Raw genomic sequence first — 13,632 nt, forward strand, 5'->3', positions numbered from 1 at the left:
CTTGGTGTCTGGTGAGAGCTTGCTTCCCGGTGCACAGACAACCACCTCGTCACTGTGTCCTCATGTGGTGGAAGGGATGAGGGATCTCTCTGGGGTCTCTTTTATAAGGGCATTCATCCCATGTATGAAGGCCTCACTCTTATGACCTCATCACCTCCCAAAGGCCCCATCTCCTAATACTATCGTGCTGGGGATTAGGTTTCAACATATAAGCTTTGGGGGGACAAAAACTTTCAGTCTGTAGCATACCCAAGTCCAGCAACAAGTGGTCCCTCTGAGGGACAGAAGAGAAGTCACAGAAACAGAGAAGGTCATGTGAAGATGGACACAGAGACTGGAGTGACACGAGCCACAGAGGAGGCCAGCAGCTACCGGAAGCTGGAAGACACAAGGAAGGGTTTGCCCCTAGAGCCTCCAGAGGGAGCGTGGCCCTGCTGACAAGCTGGATTTCTGACTTCTGGCTTGCAGCACCACGAGAGAGTACATATCTGCTGTGACAAGCCACCCAGCTTGCAGTAATCTGCTATGGCAGCTCTAGGGAACGAACATGCTAGCGTGAGGGAAGCACTCAGTAAAGTCTGGAAGAAGTCAAGTCAAGGGATTCTTGCCCACATTTTGGTATCAGGTCCTTGGACTCTATATACATCCACAGCATTTTACGCAAGTTAGATCAACCAGGAGTTGGAATTCTGGTGGGGGTACAATAACATTTGAGGTTGCATTGCAAAAGCAGCAAGAAGTCCTGAAAAGCCACTCGGATGGTGTTAACTTACTTTTCCTTGAAGAATATACCATGTACTTCCTCTCCCCTGCCCCCCCTTCCCTCTCCTCCTCCACCCCGCCAGACACCCCTGACCGCGAGTGCTTATACATAATAAGGATTTTTTTGTGCAGAGGCAGAGATGCCCCAGAGACATCCAGGGGAGGTGTCAAAGAGCAGGTGGACATTCAATCTGGAGTTTAAGGGGGGGGATTAGAGTTGGCACCCAGGATGGCTCCAGCCCCCACCTTGCGCTCCCAGGTCATATGGCCCAGCTGCTCCCTGACGTGCCCTCAACTGAGCTCCCGACAGCTGCCACCCCACCCGCTACTCATGCATCTGTGAAACTAGCCCCTTCACTCTTCCCATTACTCTGCTCTCCTCCATTCCTCTCCTGGTCTCCCATCCCTCATCCCATCGTGTTGGTGCCACCTTGAAAATGTGCCGGTGATCCAGTCACTTAGCACAATTTCCACTGGTACCAGAGGCCACCATGCTTTCTAGATGGGACTGTTTTGCGTGCTATCCTTATGCAAGGGGCCATGCGAACCTTCTCTGTATGGTGCCAAGTTTAGTCTATGTGCTGCCACGGCGAGCCGCCAGATGGGACTATTTTAAGAGCTTCTTCTTCACTGGTTATCTGCTTTAACCCCCGTTGCTCTACATTCTATTTCCAACTGGTAGTGAGAGAGAGCTTTTGAAAACCTAAACCAGGTCCAATGGCTTGCTAGCTGATTCAGAATAGAATTTAGGATCCTTACGCTGGTCGATAACATATAAGGGACCCCATCTCATCCTGGCCACTTCTCCTCTCATTTCATCTCTTCTCACTCCCCCCGCCCCATAGAAGGAATGAATAAAAGCATGGACCAACAAAGAGCACTTTTGTAAAGCACACTGGTTGCACGCCGTGCAAAGGTTCACAGCCCCGGCTTTGCAATCAGGCTGCGCAGGATCAAACCCCAATTCCGCAGCGGCGTGGTGCTCTGTGACTTCAACCCATGGTTAAGAAATATTTTGAAAACTTCAGGCTTTCAAAATAAACGCCGGCCTCGATCTGCTTACCAGGCAAAATGAAAGGAAAAGCCAAACCCAAGCCATAAGCAAAAACATTTAAAACTGTTTGCCTATGATAGGTCAGTAGACAGCGGCCAATGTAAAGTCTTACCAGGACACGCAGGCCTTTGGGGGAAGAGTTTCCAGTGTGGTTTACATTTCAGCTTTGGTATTTATAAACAGAACGAAATCCGAAGACATCCTGGAGGGAAGGAGCCCTGGGAGATAAGCCTTTAGGTAAATAGTTGAGGAGGCACCAGAAGGGGCTTCCTGGGGATGGGCCATTAAGGCCTCCCAGGGGCAGTGACTGGGTGTAGCTGGAAAGTAGGAGTGATTGGGTGTAGCTGGGGAGTAGGGTGGGGAGGAGAAATGGAACAGACCGGGGCTTCTCAAATTTGAAAACGCAGGCACCACCTGGGCATCTGGTTCAATAGGTCTGTGCTGGGGCCTAAGATTCTGCATTTAAAAAAAAAAAGATTTTATTTATTTATTTATTTGAGAGAGAGAGAGCAGAGTGAGAGCGAGCGCAGGAGCATGGGGGGAGGGGCAGAGGGAAAGGGAGAAGCAGGCTCCCAGCAGGGAGTCCCGCAAAGGACACTGGGATCATGACCTGAATGGAAGGGAGACCTTTAACCTACTGAGCCACCCAGGCACCCGGATAAGATTTTGCATTTTTAACAGGTTGCAGGTATCGCCAAAACTTCCCGTTTGTGAGATGCACTTCGAATAGCAATGGTCTGGTAGGAAAGCATTATACACCCCTCCAAAGACATTAGTACCTCAAAACAAAACAAAAACAAAAAACCCAAACCCCAGAAGTACAAAGAGGGATCAGTGCTATTTTTATTCTCAGCAGATAGGTGTCTTAGAGACTGTGTCTTACCATAAACCACCCAGTGAGATTCACTTATTTGCTCAACAAATACTGATCTGAGCCTTGACTAGGTGCCCGGCGCTGGGCACTGTTCCAGGTTTTTGGGGTGTGATGGTAAGTAGCCATGACAAGGTTCCTGACCATAAGGCGTAGTCATTCCAGTATAGGAAGTCAGGAGACACTCAGAAACACATAAGGAAATACACAAGCAAAAAAAGAATGAAATTGTTTCTGTTTGTGATAAATGGCAAAAGAAAATAAAACAGGGTTATGAGTTAGAGAGTGGTTTGGCAAGGAGGACTCAAGAAGGGTGAAAGCCAGCAGCCATGCAAAGCTCTAGAGGGAGAGTGTCCCAAGCAGTTAGTGCAAAGGTCCCAAGTTGAGAAAGATCTTGGCAAGTTTGAGGGATGGTAACTCACTGCAGTTGAGATACAGGGACAAACAGGGAAAGAACTAGCCCAGAGCCAGATTATGGTGGGGCGCTGGGATTTATCCTAAGTGTAATGGGCTGCCCTTCCAAGGTTTCAAGCAGAGGAGTAACATAAGCATTTTAGAAACACCACTCTGATTAATCTTAAAATCACTAGCAGCAGCACAAGCAGACATTATGGGCCTCCTAGTGAAACAGAAACTGGATGACACGGTGTCACTGATGAAATAATTTGCTGAATATAATTCTTTAAATCTAGTTTATAGGAACATAGACATACAGGAGATAAAGAAAAAGTTCAAGGATATCACAAGGAAGTATTCAGATAAATCCAGAAGATGAAACCACTGGCCTCCTTTCTTTTCAACAAATCAAAGAAGGAGAAAAATGGAAAAAAAAAAAAGGCATGAAAAAGGGGAGGAGGGTGTTACAGATTGAAAGAGAGTTAAAAGATATCACAATCAACTTTATGCAATGAATGGATCTTAATTGATCGTGGTTCCAATAAACTGTAAGAGACTATACGTATTGTTTTACGTTGCTGAGTTTTGGGGTGTTGTGTTAATGCCGCAATGACATGAGATCGATGTCATTATCGCTCTGATTTACAGATGAGGAAACTGAGTTCTAGAGAAGTAAGCAGCTTGTCCAGATTTTAGAAACTGCTCTCTTCACCACGCGCTCGCCAAGACTGTTTTGACAGTCTTCCTCCGTGACTATGCCAACTCGGAGCACTGTGGTCTTTGTGTCTGCAAAGCCACCTCCATTTCTTAGGTGCTGGCGATGATTAGAATGCTTTTTCATTACCAAGGAAACCTTTTATTCCATAGAAAAATGGAGCCATAAATGATTTAGCGCACACAAGGAGGCAGAAATGGAAATTGCTGCTGAAAACCAGCTCCTCTGTGAGCAGCGGATGGGGACTGGAACAGAAGCGTGGCCTTTCAGAATTGCTCACATCCTCTACCAGTTAAGTGTTTGGGGAAGCCAACAATGGCTTCCTGATGTGGAAATCACTTTGAAACAGGTAGGCTGGTAGTTAAAGCCATTAGTCCCACTTGGGTTTCAAGGACAACTACAAAGAAAATATTTTGTAAATGGTGCAAGAAGCAAGGATTTGTCAACCTTAGCCCAAACAGGCCAAGCAATTGCTTTTAGCACTTCATTTCCTAAGTGGACTAATACCTGGGCAGAGATGGAAAATAAACCCCACTACAGACAACATAGGGTCTCTTAAAAGCCACAGGTCTCTGCACCGGACACCTGCTGAGTGAGGAGCTTGGCTCTTTCCTTGGACAAAGAGGTTTTCTTTCAGGCCCAGGGTGGAGGGAATGCAAATGAGTCCAGCACCTCTGGCCCAACCTTTCCTCATTGGAACACAGCTGGCCGCTCCAGCAGAAAGCCCGAAGGGACGCTGAGGCAGGCATGTCCAAGTGTGGCTCAGTCAGAGTAAAAGGTGAGCCCCAGAGAGACATGGAATCATTAACTGGGAACTGGCTTCATCTTGACCTCGCAGGGGCCTGTGGTTCTTAACCCGTGGTGGTGTCCGCTCCAGAATACAGTGGAGTGGTCACAGGAAGTGTGCCAGGTGGGACCACTTTCTTTCTTGCTCTACCGGCTCACTCGCAGCAAGGTTCTAGATGCCGTCTTCTTTCTGTGAGGAAGCTCACTGGTGTGGAAAAGTCCGGCGTGAGGAGATGTTGGCCCCTGGGTCTCACCTACACCAAGTGGTTAAGACCCCGGGTTTGGGAGTCAGGCTGTCAGACTCAACCTTCGATTTCCTCAGCTTTAAAATGGGAATAAACATGGTGGTTCCCCCAGAAAGCTGTCATGAGGGGTCCATGAGAGGACATGTGCAAAGCATTCAGGGCTCCGGGTGAAATGATAGCCTTTGGAGTTGTGCAAAGGGGTAGCTCTGGCCTGTCATATGGTCTATTAGTTGGGGTTCTCCAGAAAAACAGAACCAAGAAGAGCTAGCCATCAGATATAGGTACAGAACAGATAAGAGATATATAATGCCTACTGTTATACTACCTATCTAGAGAGAGAGATTTATTCTTACGGCTTATGCAATTATGTAAGCTCTGCAAAATTTGCGGAGCGGGCCAGCAGGCTGGAGACCCAGGGAAGGCTGATGCTGCAGGCTAAAGGTAACCCAGAGGCAGACGTCCTCCATCCTCAGGGGACCTCAGTCCTTTTCTCTTAAGGCCCTCCACTGATCGAAGGAAGCTTCCCACAGTGTGGAGCGTACTCTGCTTTACTCAAAGTCTACTGGTTTAAATGTTAATCACATCCTATATATATATATACACATATATATATATCTATACCTGCACAGAGACATCTAGACTGGTGTTTGACCAAAAACAGGGTACCATGCATTAGCCAAGTTGACGCAAAAAGTAACCATCACATATGGTGAATGGTCATTAAATACAGGTTCTATAATTCCTTTGATGTAGTTACTGTGATTGTTGTTGGTCTGTATATCCTTTCAGATCCCTTCTAGTCTTGACATCAACCTCTGATTCACAGCTTTCATTCACGTTTTGCACAAGGAAACAAAGACCCCGTAGCATTTTGTGTGCAAATGGCGTCCGAGGAGGAACATACAGGAAAACCCCGTTTTCTCAACTCTAGGACATGGGGTTGAGGTAAAACCTGGGTAAATCCCTTCATACTCTCCCCTCGGTAGCCCTTCCCAAATGAAAGCACAGATTATACATAGTGTGTACTCATGCTCTACATATATGTTCTAATAGCTAAGAGATCCTGAGTACTTAACTACATGCCAGGCAATGTTCTAAATGCTTTAAATGTAGTAGCACATTGAATCCCCAAAGCAACCAAATAACATGGGAGCCATTATTATCCCTCATGTCGCTGAGGAAGAAAATGGGGCTGGGAAGTGTAGGCGTCAAGGCCAAGGCCAAGGCCAAGACAAGCCATTCCACCTTGTTCTAGAGCCCAGAGATACTGACTAAGCTAGGGGGTGTGCCCAGGGACCACACGGGAAGCCCCTAAAGTCTCCTTCCTTTGCTCTGAGGAAGTTGGGGTTCAGGAGGCTCCCACACCCATTCTGTGGGCCCCACAGGCCCATTTGGGATTTGGACAATCATTTTAGCATCTGGCCAATATCTCTTAACGCTTAAATGTGCAGAGAAGGTATAGCAGACAGATTCATGACCTCCGAAGATGACCGTGTCCCCATCTCCCAACATATCACAGGCGCTTACCTTACATATCATAGGGACTTGGCAGATGTGATTAAGTTAAGGATCTGAAGATGAGGAAAATACCTTTGCTTATCTGGTGGGCCCAAGGCAACCAAGAAAAGCAAGTGAGTCAAAGTTAGGAAAAAGTGTTATGCTGATGAAAGCAGAGGTCAGATACGGAGAGAGAAATCTGGGAAAATGCTTCTTTTCTTTTTTGAAGATTTATTTATTTGAGAGAGAGAGAGAGTGCGAGCGTGTGAGTGGGGGTGGGGCGGGAAGGAGGGGCAGAGGGAGAGGGAGAGAGAGATTCTCAAGCAGACTCCCTGCTGAGCACGGAGTCCCATGCAGGGCTCGATCCTGTGACCCTGAGACCATGACTTGAGGCAAAACCAAGAGCCAGATGCTTAACTAACTGAGCCACCCAGGCACCCCTGAAAATGTTGCTGGCTTCAAAGGTGGAGGAGCGGCTGTGAGCCAAGGAATGTAGGTAGCCTCTAGAAGCTGGAAAAGCAAGGAAACTGATTCTCCCCTAGAACTTCCAGAAAGAACAGAGCCCTACTGACCTCCAGAACTAGGGGATACTAAATTTATAGTTTTAAACCTGGCCTGAGGAGATGCATTACAGCAGTAACAGGACATAAATACAAAAGGTTTCCCTAGCTGCAATGAGAAGAAGCACGCTGGCTGTGTCCAGCTCCTGATCTTATGCCCACTGGGAGTCTCTGGCTAACCGTTGTAGAATGCACAACGTTTATGCATGCTAGCAATAGGAAAAGGGCTTAAGGGAATCAGAACCAGTGTATTAAGCTTTTAGTGTTAGGAACATGTAAAAATTTGATAGCTTATATAATTGCCATGACTTTAAACATTTGAACTATGAGAGTGGTAGCTTATAATGCCAGTTTAAAATGTGTCATTGAGTACTTGATTTAAATTTACAATTTTAAGTTAAAGCCATGTTAGATTGATTTTCTACTTTGGGATATTTAAAAGAGCTTTAAAGCCACTGATCTATGTAATATTTATACTATACATTTGCATTTATAAAAAACACTCAGGTACGCAGATTTGCTTAACAGAAATAAATTTCATGAAATGTGTAAATACTACATAAAATATTTGAAGGCTTTTAACTGACAAAGAAAGAGATGGAGCCAACATTATTTAAAAGTTTTTTAAAAAGTAATTGCTAAAAACTAGACTGATAAATAATAGAATTTCTAAGCTGAACTCCAAAGATTAAGAACTAGGTTTTTGAATTTGTAAATGTAATAAATTGAATATTAGTTGTCTTTTCTACACACAAACAGCATCTTCGACCACCATGTGACACTCATACCAACAGCCTGTTAGGCAGTGGGTCCTAATACTAAAAAAGCACCATACCAGCCCCCCAGGCACACGCACATCTCCATGCAAAGTTACATTTGATCCACTTCCCCATTATAACCGGCTGTGCCTTTTATAAGCACTTTGGATATTTGCTCCTTATCCTGGTAGAATATCACTGTGACTAATAATGTTGTAAAATTAGCTGCATCACCTTCTGAACACAAAATATGTGCTTACGGCTATAGAAAAAATGGTCTTCAAATTTCTCAGAAAAAAAATCAATATTTGATTTTTTAAAACGTAGTCTTCATGGAAAAACCTAAATTTATGGTCTGAGTTATTTTTAATTTTGAGGTACGTATTCGAGGAGAGTAGTCAAATCTTTGCAGGGCTTAGGGGCTCTGAAGGTCTTATGCACATCTTGCAAAATCACCTCTAAAATAAGCAGAGTGCCCGATTCGGCAGCACATATACTAAAAATAAGCAGAAAACATTGCAGGCTTAACAGCGCAATGACATAGACTGGCGACCAAAAGCCAGAGCAGGACCTCTCCCGCCATCTGTTGGCGACAGGTGGAATTTCCCCGCACCCAGGGCGGTTGGTGGCAAGCTTTTATGGGGACCCGCAGCTTTGTTTGTAGCTGCAGAAGTTTATAAAGAAGGAATTTCTGACCTCTTTATTTAAAACAGCAACACACTCACCCCAGGATACGGGATAGGCTCTGTTCCTCTTCTCCCTTTATTTCTCCCTCTGGTACTTCTCCCCATTCCACACTAGGTTTTGCTTGCTGTTTATTACTATTGTATCAGTATTGTATTACTATTGTATTAGATACTATTATATCACAAGAAAAGTGGACCCACGAAGGCAAAGGGAACTGCAGCTTGTGTGAAAGCTTTGGCTATGAGAGCTCTTGACGCTGAGGGAATGACGCGGCGGGCCATGATCTTATTTGGGGGCCATGGTGGTCAACAGGGTCAGAATTACAACTGGGAAACCACTGTGGTGTGGTTTTGTTGGGTCTTTGCTTCTTTTCTTGTCCATCTGTTGCCACTACAACGTAAGTTCCAAAGGGCACAGATTTTTATAGGTTTTGTTCACTGCTGGTGGCAGAAGCTGCTAATTTGCCCATCAGCCATCCTTCCCTTCCTCCTTTTGTAACAGAATCCCCACCTGCCCGTAGCATTTGCTGGTACATGGTGGCCCGCTAGTGAGCATTTCCCAGCCTCTCCTGCAGCTCAACGAGGCCGTGCATTGAAGCAACTGCCAATAAGTGGGGAATAAAAGTCAGTCTTTAACTTCCATGTCTTGCCTTAGGACCTTAAGACGATTGCTCCCTTCCTGCAAGCTAAACACAGATGTGATGAGGACAAGCCGTTTGAGGACAACTTTGAGAATGGCTAAGCCACAGAACAGAAGGAGCCCAAGTTCTCTGATGACATACAGAATCAAGTCCCCAGTGAGATGGGACCTCTGCATGGGGAAGAGAGAGAAATAAATATCCATGTTATTTTGGGATCTCTTCCTTAGAGCCTCTGTTATGAACTGAATTGTGCCTCCCCAAAAGTCCTATGTTAAAGCCCTAACCCCTAATGTGGCCATATTTGGAGGTATGACCTGTAAGGGGATAATCAAAGTTAAATGAAGTCATAAGGGTGGGGCCCTAGCCAACAGGACTGGTGTCCTCATACGGAGAAAGAGACACCAAAGATATCTCTCTCTCTCTCTCTCTCTCTCTATATATATATATATATATATATATATGTATATATATATATATATATATATACATATATATATATATATCTCAGGGCTCACACCGAGGGAAGGCCATGTAAAGGCACTGTGAGAAGAGGCATGTCCAGGCATGTCTATGAAACAGATAGGGAGCCTCATCACAAACCAACCCACGCGGCACCCTGATCTCGGACTTGCAGCCTCCAGAATTGTGAGAATGAATTTCCATTGTCGAAGCCACCTGCTCTGCGGTATTCTGTTACGGCAACCCTAGTGGACTAATACGGCCTCTAGCCTGTACCCTAACGAATACATTGCTGCACCCCTTAGTGCCTAGAATATGCCTGGAAATTAGCAGATGTGCAATAAATACTATTTGGGTAGATAAATGAATGACAAGAATAGAAAGACAGTATTTAATTTATATAGTGCTATAAAAATATAAAAAGATTAGCAGACTAAAAGACGGTATCTGTCCATTGAGCCGCCTATGCGTTCATCTTTGCATCACCCTGGCTGTATCTGCAGGCAAATGAAACCTCGTATCTGAACCCCTACCAGCGGTCTTCTTTCCTGCAGTCCACCCCCAATCTATCCATTGTCAGCTTCTGTTCATCTTACTACCTCCATCACTTTATAATTCTCCACCATTACGAGTCACAACTCTCATCCAGATCCTATTATCTCTTGCTTACTTTGTGATAATTTCTTCCAAACCACTCCCTCTTGTCTCTGTATTTGAACCCGTCACAGAGACTTCTGGTTGTCTCTCTCAAACTCATTTTGCCTTCTTTCATAGGAACAGATCCCTCATTTTAGTCAGGTTGGCAACGTACTCTGTGAAACAATCCAGTTTCCCTATTGCTCCTGCTGGCTAGGTGAAGCCACATGACTAAATTCTGGCTGAGGAGCTTAAGTGGAATTTGTCAAATCAGGCTTCTGGAAAACCTTTTTAAAAGAAATATAGAGAGCTGGGGCCAGGCCACTTTTTATCCTTTTCCTCCACTCCTTTCTTCTTGTTGCCCGGAATTTGGGAGTGATTGCTGGAACCCTGGCAGCTATATTGAACTATGGAGGATTGAGGAGAAGAGAGAGGGGAAAGAAACTCTGCCCCTGAGGATTTTGTGGAGCTGCCATACCAGCCCTGGATTGCTTACCTCCAGGCTTCTTGTACTTAACAGTGAAGTACACTTTTTAATGTATAAGCCATTGTAGTCAGGTCTCTGAAATTAGCAGTTGAACGCAATTCCTAACTGAAACGGTTCATGTCTTCACTGCTGTCCATCAGTTTAAATTTGCTGATGCATAGTTTGAGGGCAGCTATTTTGACACCACTGATGTAGAGCTGAAAAGGTCTTCAATAAACAATCTTGCAAGGTAAGTGGGAGGACTATCAATAGCCTCATTTTACAGATGAAGAAACTAAGGCTCAGGATCAGACAGTTAGTAGATGTCAGGAAAACAACGAGAACCCAGGTCTCAGACGATGCTGAGGGATTATACCAATGCTGTGATATAAGCTATGGGATTTGAGTTTGTGCATGCGCACATGCGCATGCACACACACACACACACAAACACACACACAGTTGGATTCTGAAGTGGATACCTTCTGCTTTTGTCTATCTTTATACTATCTATCCTTCTCTGATAACAAAACCTTTCCTTCTCCCTCCAGCTGAAGCTATCAATCACCTGACTCTAGGTGGTACATGACACCAGCCCCCTCAACAACGTGACTGGCCCAGAGGTGGACATGTAACCCAGCCAGAGCCACACAAGGGGCTTTCGGGGACTGCCACTTATTCACTGTATGTGAGCTTCTACTTGGTGGTTATGAGGATGAGCTAAAACAATTCAGAAGAGGGGCTGGCATATGGTGGATGCCCAACTTACTATTTGCTGTTTATTTGATTTCCTTATTTCCCTGGACACCATTAAGTCCACAGAGTAGAAACTCCTGCTACATAAAATTAACAATGAAGCCCCCAAGCCCACTTAAATCTCCTCTTTTATTTGTTCATTTGTTCCCCATCACACAGACAAAAGAGTCATGTCTCTTTCAGAACCACTTCAACTGATTTTGGGTGAAAAAGCAGACCTTGGGGACCATCCCCGTCCCTTATTAGTCTCTGGAGTGGCAACTGTAATCGAGGGTATTATGAAAATATGCCTTGCTTCTCAATCTGGCAATCTTAAAAAATTAAGACATATTTTCATTCCTACTCGAATCAAGAGTCCAGAAACCATGTAAAACACACGTTTGGATGTGCTCATGGTATTTATTCATAGTATATTTCACAATGTATTAATAAAGGAGAATAACACTTATTCATACACTGAGCATAACTTCTTCTGGAGCACTCTGGAGTTTGTTTGAGGTTGGAGGTTACTGCCAGGTTTTTTCTAATCTCTTTGGGTTGTGGAGGTGGGTAGGATTTCTCAAAGCGAGCACCTGCCTCGGGCCACTGGTAATGATTTCCCTTCAATCAGGTCAGAAGGGCAGAAAGACACTGACTTCAACTTCCATTTTGGAAATAAGTAACAAGCGTGCATTAATGGAAAATCAGAAAGACTCAGGCGTCTTGTACTCCACAGTTTATGTCTTCTCACAAATGCTGATTATGGTGGCAGCCACAAACACTGGCAGGGTCCTAGGCTCACATCCTGACGATAAGTCACGTCACCAGCCAAGGTGTTTAGGCAAAAGGCAATCGTGATGACTGAGAACTGGTTCTGAACTTCCCCAGGTGTGCTGGGAGTGCTGAAGGTCATCCCATCCTGAGCATCCTCTGTCTTGCCACTGATGAACTTGGACACCACTTTAGAACATCTTGGCAAAATGTTGAGAGGATCCCACCTTCTCAGTATCACTCTGTAATGAAGCTGCTTTGGGGTACCCTCCATTTAACTTCAGAGAGCTCCAGGCACCATGAACTGAAGCAAAGTATTCACAACAATAGCAAAAAAGAACAGAGTCCAACTCTCTTCCAAAATAGGCATGTCCAAAAATAAGGATAAACAAGCTGGTCTTATTTTTCCAAGTGATTCTGTCCATTGCAAAGTGTCCTTCCATTCCTCCCTTTTATTAAAAATGTTTACATTTCTGAGGCTGATGATCACTTAAATATATACAATATATAGCACCAGGGCAGCAATTTTTTTTTTCCCAGAGATCACATGAAACCGAATAGTTAACATAACTAATAGTTGGAACGATCTGTGACATCACTACGTTATTTATTGGCTGATACTTTCCTAGAAATGCCAAAGTACACTTACACAACTCCTGTAGCACCTTGATGGCAGCTAGGTTTTTTAAAAAAACAAAGTACAATTTTAAAACGTAACAATAAAATATTTACAGATAGAAAGTAAACAATAGTGTACCGTGATAATGAAGGATCACTTTTGTCATAGTACTACATATAATGTAGAGTACGTAAAATGCAGTGATCTGACTGCAAGGGACAAAATAATGCAAAAGGCAGTCATAATAGAATCATTTTACGTACAAAAATATTACATCACAATAAATAATTTCAAACATAAATATTAAACTTTACATCATTAGGATATTTACATATATACACACATATGTACATATATGTGTGTATATATGTATATATGTGCATATGTACACACACACACACTCATACAAGTCCATACACACACACACACACACACACACATTTTAAGGTGGAGGTATTGCATTACTATCCTTCATCCATCCCATAATGGTTTCCTCTTCAGAGCACCTGAATATAAAAAGAAATGTAAACCGTCTCAAATGCCATACATAAGTCAAAAGTAGGTAACCTATACATTTTTACATATAGAATTTTAAAAATGACACTATTTTCTCTAGATTTTAAAAGTGACATATGTTTGCTCTAAGAAACATGAACATTTCAAGGGAGTATAAAAAGAATAAAATAAAAAACTACTAGCCTGAAATCTCTCACGTGAGACAATGCTCTTCAAATATTGGTACATTTCCTTCTAGTTTTTTTCTAGACATACATGTAAATATTATGTATATACACTCACAGATATTTTTCTACACATAAATACATACAAAACTATTTTACTAGGTGTAAAATACATACAAAATGGGGCTCTCTAGTGGATACCTGACCTTGCCTGCCTCCATCCCATCCAATAAACTCCTTCTTCTTCCTCTTCTAAATGAAGTTGTCAATCACCCAACTCCAGGCGGGTACATGA

The 13,632-nt window shown here is 43.8% G+C and overlaps 1 protein-coding gene across 6 annotated transcripts in view; it reads right to left on the reverse strand.

Moving 5' to 3' along the window:
- Positions 1–11,644: 11,644 nt before the first annotated feature.
- The window catches only part of ADAMTS9 (ADAM metallopeptidase with thrombospondin type 1 motif 9), a 159,590-nt gene continuing 157,602 nt past the window's right edge, over positions 11,645–13,632 (reverse strand). For 4 of the 6 annotated variants that reach the window (XM_073901495.1, XM_073901496.1, XM_025885665.2 and 1 more), the window contains one exon: positions 11,645–13,163. The gene's annotated coding sequence lies outside the window, so the exon portion shown is untranslated. The remainder of the gene's footprint in view (positions 13,164–13,632) is intronic. The other 2 variants (XM_073901498.1, XM_073901497.1) reach the window with 1 other exon arrangement.

This window comes from Callorhinus ursinus, unplaced genomic scaffold, assembly GCF_003265705.2.
Source record: "Callorhinus ursinus isolate GAN/ISIS: 27379988/994484 unplaced genomic scaffold, GSC_fseal_2.0 scaffold15, whole genome shotgun sequence".
Taxonomy (NCBI): domain Eukaryota; kingdom Metazoa; phylum Chordata; class Mammalia; order Carnivora; family Otariidae; genus Callorhinus; species Callorhinus ursinus.